The sequence below is a fragment of the Zea mays genome, chromosome 9 (genome assembly GCF_902167145.1).
Source record: "Zea mays cultivar B73 chromosome 9, Zm-B73-REFERENCE-NAM-5.0, whole genome shotgun sequence".
In the NCBI taxonomy this organism is placed as follows: domain Eukaryota; kingdom Viridiplantae; phylum Streptophyta; class Magnoliopsida; order Poales; family Poaceae; genus Zea; species Zea mays.
In genome coordinates, this window is record NC_050104.1 from 124,141,724 (window position 1) to 124,148,430 (window position 6,707).

The 6,707-nt window shown below is 45.9% G+C and overlaps 1 long non-coding RNA gene across 1 annotated transcript; it reads right to left on the reverse strand.

Annotated features, from left to right (window-relative positions):
• Nucleotides 1–4,178: 4,178 nt before the first annotated feature.
• On the reverse strand, nt 4,179–6,163 carry LOC118473384 (uncharacterized). The gene is made up of 3 exons (XR_004852743.1): nt 5,665–6,163; nt 5,262–5,316; nt 4,179–4,335 (listed from the first exon to the last, which is right to left on the reverse strand). It is a non-coding gene; the product is annotated as an uncharacterized lncRNA (long non-coding RNA).
• Between the last annotated feature and the right edge of the window lie 544 nt (nt 6,164–6,707).

The window sequence follows — 6,707 nt, forward strand, 5'->3', positions numbered from 1 at the left end:
CCCCGTCTCCTCCTCCGTCGGCGGGGAAGGTGACGAGACAGACCCGGATGCTGTTCTTCCGTCACGCGGGGAAGACGTCGTCGATTCCGTCACCGACGGGCGGGCTGACAGCCGCCATTGTCGTTGTCGCTCGGCGGAGGAAGGAGTATCATGTCATAGCTGCCGTCGAGGGACATGAACTCAAGACTCCCGAAACGGAGCATCGTCCCGGGCTGGAGAGGTTGCTGGAGACTACCGATCTGGAGCTTAACGGGAAGCTGTTCATCAACACGCAGCAGGCCCCTACCTGGCGCGCCAACTGTCGGCGTTTCGACCCCGGGGGGTCCCTGGACCGACAAGTAAATTGTCGTTGCGTGTCCCAGCCCAGATGAGTCGGCGCGAGATGGAGCACAAGGGGGGAAACAGTGAGGGGAAACCGCGGCCTCGTGTTGTCCTGCGCCCAGGACAGATGCGCTTGCAGTAGGGGGTTACAAGCGTTCGCGAGGGAGAGAGAGAGAGCCTGTTCGTCAGCCCGTCCTCCCGCGCGGCCACCTTTTTTGTACGAGGGCCCTAGACCTTCCTTTTATAGACGTAAGGAGAGGGTCCAAGTGTACAACGAGGAGTGTAGCAGTGTGCTAACGTGTCTAGCAGAGAGGAGCAGGAGCCCTATGTACATGCCGACGTGGCTGTCGGAGAGGTGTTGGAGCCCTGTTCGTGTGGCGTCGTGGCCGTCGGAGGAGCGCTTGAGCCCTGTAGAAGCACAACTATTGGGGCTGACGGGACCTTGCTGACGTCCCCTTGCTTCCTTAAGGGGCTGAGAACCGTCGTCGTCATGGAGCATGCGGGGTGCCATCATTACTTGTTTTACCGGGGCGAGCCAGATGGGACGCCTGTCTTGTTCCCCGTAGCCTGAGCTAGCTAGGGGTAGGGTAATGATGTACCCCCCTGTGATGTGGTCGGTCCGAGCCCAAGTTCGGGCGAGGCGGTGACTCCTCTGAGGTCGAGGCTGAGTCTGAGCCCGAGGGTCGGGTGAGGCGGAGACCGTCTTCCGGAGTCGAGGTTGAGTCCGAGCCCGGGGGTCGGGCGAGGCGGAGACCGTCCTCCGAGGTCGAGGTGGAGTCCGAGCCCAGGGGTCAGGCGAGGCGGAGCTTCCTATGACGCCCAAGGCTGGACTTGGCTGCTGTCAGCCTCACCCTGGCGGGTGGCACAGCAGTCGGAGCAGCGCAGTCGGCGCTGTTTTCCTGTCAGGTCAGTCAGTGGAGGGGCGAGGTGATTGCGGTCACTTCGGCCTTGTCGACTGGAGAGCGCGCGTCAGGATAAGGTGTCATGCGATCCTTGCATTGAATGCTCCTGCGATCCGGTCGGCTGGCGAGGCGATCTGGCCAAGGTTGCTTCTCTGTGAAGCCTGCCCGAGCTGGGCCTCGGGCGAGTCGAAGGTGCGCCCATTGCTTGAGGAGGTCCTCGGACGAAGCGTGAATCTGCCTTGGTCTACTGTTCCTGCCCGAGGCTGGGCTCGGGCGAGACGAGATCGTGTTCCTTGAGTGGACGGAGCCTTGACCTGAATTGCGCCCATCAGGCCTTTGCAGCTTTGTGCTGATGGGGGTTTACCAGCTGAGATTAGGAGTCTTGAGGGTACCCCTAATTATGGTCCCCGACATCACCCTTGCTTAATTTTGATCAGAAGTTTGCAGATGAAGATATGATGCTGAACTCCATGGATGCTAGTCTAGTGATACCCTCGGTCATCTTCCTGTGGATGTATGTCCTTGTTTCGCTGTACTTTGATGAATAAAGGTTAAGACATTATGTCTGTTCGAAGTGTAATATGTTAATATAATCTTTATTTACGCTCTTGTGCATTGTTCTTTTCATATATTACACTTGTGACGTTAACATATGTGTGGAAATAGATCATGGCACACATATGCTATGCACCCGGCTCTGTCCTTTGGAGACGGGTATGACTAATAGTCCTGTCCCGGTCCTTGACTTTGAACCAAATAATCTTACCCTTGGTGACAAGATAAACGGAGGGGATCCCTGATTATTTATTTAAATGCACACTCGCAATATCGGAAAGGGACAGCATGCATGCACCAGCTATGTAGTCCTGCAAATTAACACCGATGGATCGGATGATTTGAACTTGTACAGAGACCATTAATTAGGACGAACCTCAGCAGCCAAGTACTTCAAAACAGGCTTCATTGTTTTCCTGGGATGCTCACGAAGTTGGGTGCTGTTTGGTTCAAGAAATGTAACGCAAAGGGTAATGGTAATGGTTTACATTCGATTACTGTCGGTAACAAGTTTGAATAGTCCGGTATCAATTTTTAGTATGTTATCTGATTACGGTGGGACTAAAACAAACATGATTTAATATTATCATTTATCCATTACGTTACAAATATCTGAACCAAACGGTACCTTGGCTCTCCAGAAGCCGCTTCACATTGTATTCATAGGATCCACTAAGTGCGACTTCCCTGAAGCTCCGCAAATGCTGTAGCCCAGAAAACTCCAAGGATGACACATTATCAGAGCAGCGGATCCTGAGGACCTCAAGTTTACGCATCACCGACATGGGCTCAAACGTAACAGACCGCAACGTGCAGTTGCAAGCAATCTCTATCAGTTTTTTGGTCTTTTTTCTTTGACTAGGTGAGTGCCCGTGCGTTGCAACGGGAACATATAATACCATGATAACTTATGTAAAAATGTATGTTATATTGTTATGAGAAAAGGTCCATGGGCACCTGGTTGGCCTGGGGGCGACAGCGACATCTTGGTGTGGCAACGTGTGAGGTCGTGCCCGTAGAGCAAGTCGTCGTGGCCCTCAGAGTTGTCCTCAGAGAAGGTTGCGGGACGAGGGGCCAGTGAGGTGGGCTAGACCCCGCCGCACACCGAGAGGAGCCTGAGGAGCAGGTCTAATATGCTCCCACCACATCGTCGATCAGCGCATGCCCGAGGTGGTGCGGGGAGGACGGGTAGTCGCTGGTGGTGGCTGCGGAGGCGGGGCATTTTCAGTTGTGTGGGGAGACGAGGGCAAGGGTTGCAATCGGTCGTGTATGAGAAGAATGATGGGAACGAAATGGAAAGGCCGAGCGCCCGAGTCAAACAGGTGGAATTGACGACGCAAAGGTCGTAGGTGAGGGCAACGACAAGGTTTCTGGGGGACGAGCGGGCAGGGACAACAATCAGGAGGACGGGGGCGAGGGGGCACCGGGACAAGGGCATGGCCTCGCCCCTGTGCACGCCCTCCTTTGCCCCTTAGTAATAGGAGTAGAGATATGATATTTATGAATAATATCAATTTTCTTGCTACCTTAAATGCTCAACCTATAAATAATGCACTAAACCAAAATCTCAAACAACATATGTTCAACAAGGAAATGATTGTTTGTGAAATGAAGTTTTGCATTACAAAGTCCAAAGGGCTATTTCTTTTAGCCACATCATGTTTTCCCTTTAGCATATCTTACCCTGCCATTCCATCTTTTTAAAGAACAATTATTTCCCCATCCTTATTTTCTAGTGTTGGTGTTCAGCATTTGCATAACACCTTTGCTGGCACCGTCTGTCAGTAAAATGAGTTCTGGATCACTGGAACAAGCAGAGCATAGAAGCGTTAGAAATATCATGGCTTACCACTCTAGCAAAACAAATATAGAACCCATGAAAGGAACCACTATTATCTGCTTTGGTACAAGCAATAAGGATAGCACAATGTGCAATAATGATAGGAAATAATGGTAAATTCAGCATGTAAAATAAAATAGCACTGACAAAATACATATTAAGACCAATTTTCAATATAAATCATGCAAACAAACTTTGAGGATCTCTTGATAGTGAAATGAGGCAATGAAAGGATCAAAACACAATGCATTACAAAGCAGGCATAAGATAATAAAAGATGTAGTATGTTACCGGGTAGAAACAAATGACACAAAAAAGATCCTACAGTTCAAATAAATAGAAGATACTAACATTCAAGCAGACAATAGAGCAATGAATGCTACAGATCCTTGCATATCCATACATCCAAGAATGTGACAATAGAGCAAGAAATTTCTCAACTGGAGAAGCGCAACAACCAAGGCATCCAATCTATATTCATATATCTAATAACTACTTTCACAGACAAATCCAATAGTAAGCAAAATACTAACAAATAGAGAACACACTTGCATCAACCAAATAGCATCGTTGTCACCACTTTGCATATCCTTGAACTTTGCAGCACCCAACGAACCTTGTTAAAATGATGTCATATAGATTGTTCGCCATTTTGAAGTACATTGTGTACACTTGAATTCCACTCTTGTGCTCCAACACTTATCAGAATTGATTCATCTAGCAGTTCATGGTAATAAACTAATAGTCACTGTTAAAACAGAGGATAATCGTTATCTGTGGTGAACTACAAGTAAGACTCGATCTTAGAATTGGATGTGGCCATGTGGGGCTCTTTCTAGCAGCCACCACTGCTGCTTAACGTCGCCTTCCTACGACGCTTGAATAGGCGGTCGACCTCCTACCATATCTAAAATGTCGTGTAACATCACTCTTGGCCTAGAGATAAGCAATTGTGTCAGATTGACAAATGCCATGGATTGATCACAACTTCGATTCTTTTTCTTGAAAATGCGTGACAGTATTACTAACCAAAAAGACCAAGTACCGGTAAAGCTAAAGCTATAGGATTATCATTTGTATAACGGTACTTCTACAAAGGTAACTGCCTCATGACATTGCTTTTGCAGAAAACCACTGATTCATTTATCCGTGGATCTATCCATGGCATTCATATAATTCTACAGTAAATCTCTTCTGGGAATCTATATAATTGTGTACTATTATTGCTGGTGATTGTTTATGAGATTTAGAAACACCATCTTCATCCTAGTTCTGGTTAGATAACCATCTGGACTGTATCTTTTCAAAATGTGTTTATATTAATGATTTAAGGTGTGGGTTTGATTAGTGTGTGCAGTCATCTTGTATTTCCATATGTGATGATAAAACTACTATAACCCCTACAGCAAGAGGAACGTAATCAGTTAATATATAGCAGGGGAGAGATTGCATACTTATATCACAATGGGTACTTTGAATTAACAGTGAAATATACATGTGGAAGTTTAAGTTGGGATTAAGATTTTCATTGCGGGTACAAATGATGATAGGTAGGTGGTAGCCATTGAACTAACTTTATATCTGATCAAACTTGTACACTCCAAACTTACATATTATATAAAACCTAGTGTAGTGATTCTTACCTATCCAATCCATCGCGTATAGTTCATATGCACATGCTATCACCTTCCGAGCAAACTGCAAAAACAATTAACTGGAAATGTAAGATCAATGGTTTTGGCATTCGCATCATCATTAGTTGCACTCTGGGTTGAATCACATTTGCACAAACTTTGCTAACTAACCGTTTTATCTGTTATCATTTCAGCAACAACTTCAGCTATTAGTCATGGACACACTATTGCAAATAAAATGGATAAGATCAGGATGGAGAAAGATAACATCAGGATAAAACAACTATGCTACAAAATTGTATCCATCTCATTGGTATGTGGTTAAGAAATCAGGCTAGCCTTAATATACGACCAAGGTAGTGGAGCACCAAAATGGCCAACAGATGTTACCATACTCCGAAAATGTGCTAACCTTCCGCCTGCATCGCGTTATAAAGCTCCACCAGCCAGTCTCGCCCTGGAGCCATCCCAACACAGCACAACATGGGCAACATAATCTCACTCTATTGCGCCAACCCTTCCGCCTGCATCGCACTAAACAACTCCAACGCCCACTCCTGCGCCTCCGCGTTGTCGCACGCGTACTCGTGTATCATGGCGTTCCTAGTGACAACGCTCTGTTGCAACTCAAAGACCAGTCCTGAAAATGGCACATTGTGTTTAGGCATGTATATTATTTATGTAATGGCACAAAGACTAATCCTGAAAATGGCTAAACTATTTAGACATATATTATGTACGTAATGGCAAGATTGGATGTCATAAAAAAACAAAGATAATTAACCAAACATAAGAATGGCAAGAATTGTGTAAATGACTTTCAACATTGTTCACAACTCATAAGGTACTATTTTAAGGCATAAGAAATAATCTAACTTGCTTTTATAAGTTTAGCAAATTCAAGAGATGCCCTTTACCAGGGGTTGCCACCAAGGATCAAGTCAACACTACCAAATAAACTGAGAACGACCTCAGTGCCTCGGGAGGTAATGCAATCACCCAAAATGCCAACAACAACACCAATGAAGTTCAATAGAAGTGAGGTGGTAGGAGGTATCAATAAGGTAGTCCATTTGAATGTATATAGCTCTGAGAACTCATCATCTCCACCCTTTGATGTCACATTGATGCTTTTATCCACACCAGCTATGACCTTGAGATGTCCCTGCAACACAGCAAAGAGGTGCGAGGACACACCTCCAATGACCCGAAACTGCTCATTCCTCCATCAATCATCAATTCCAACACCACTCCATCTCATTTATAGGATGCTTGTAGTAAAAATGCAGATGAAAAGTGATATGAACCACAGGCATGGCAACATTATTCAGCAGCAGCAGATCCAACAATGAGCATAAGCTTCAGACATTCCGCAATATACAAAAATAAGTCGCTTAAACACAGAATAAGAGCACTTTAATTTGAACTGATCTTAGAGAAAAATGTGATAGTTTT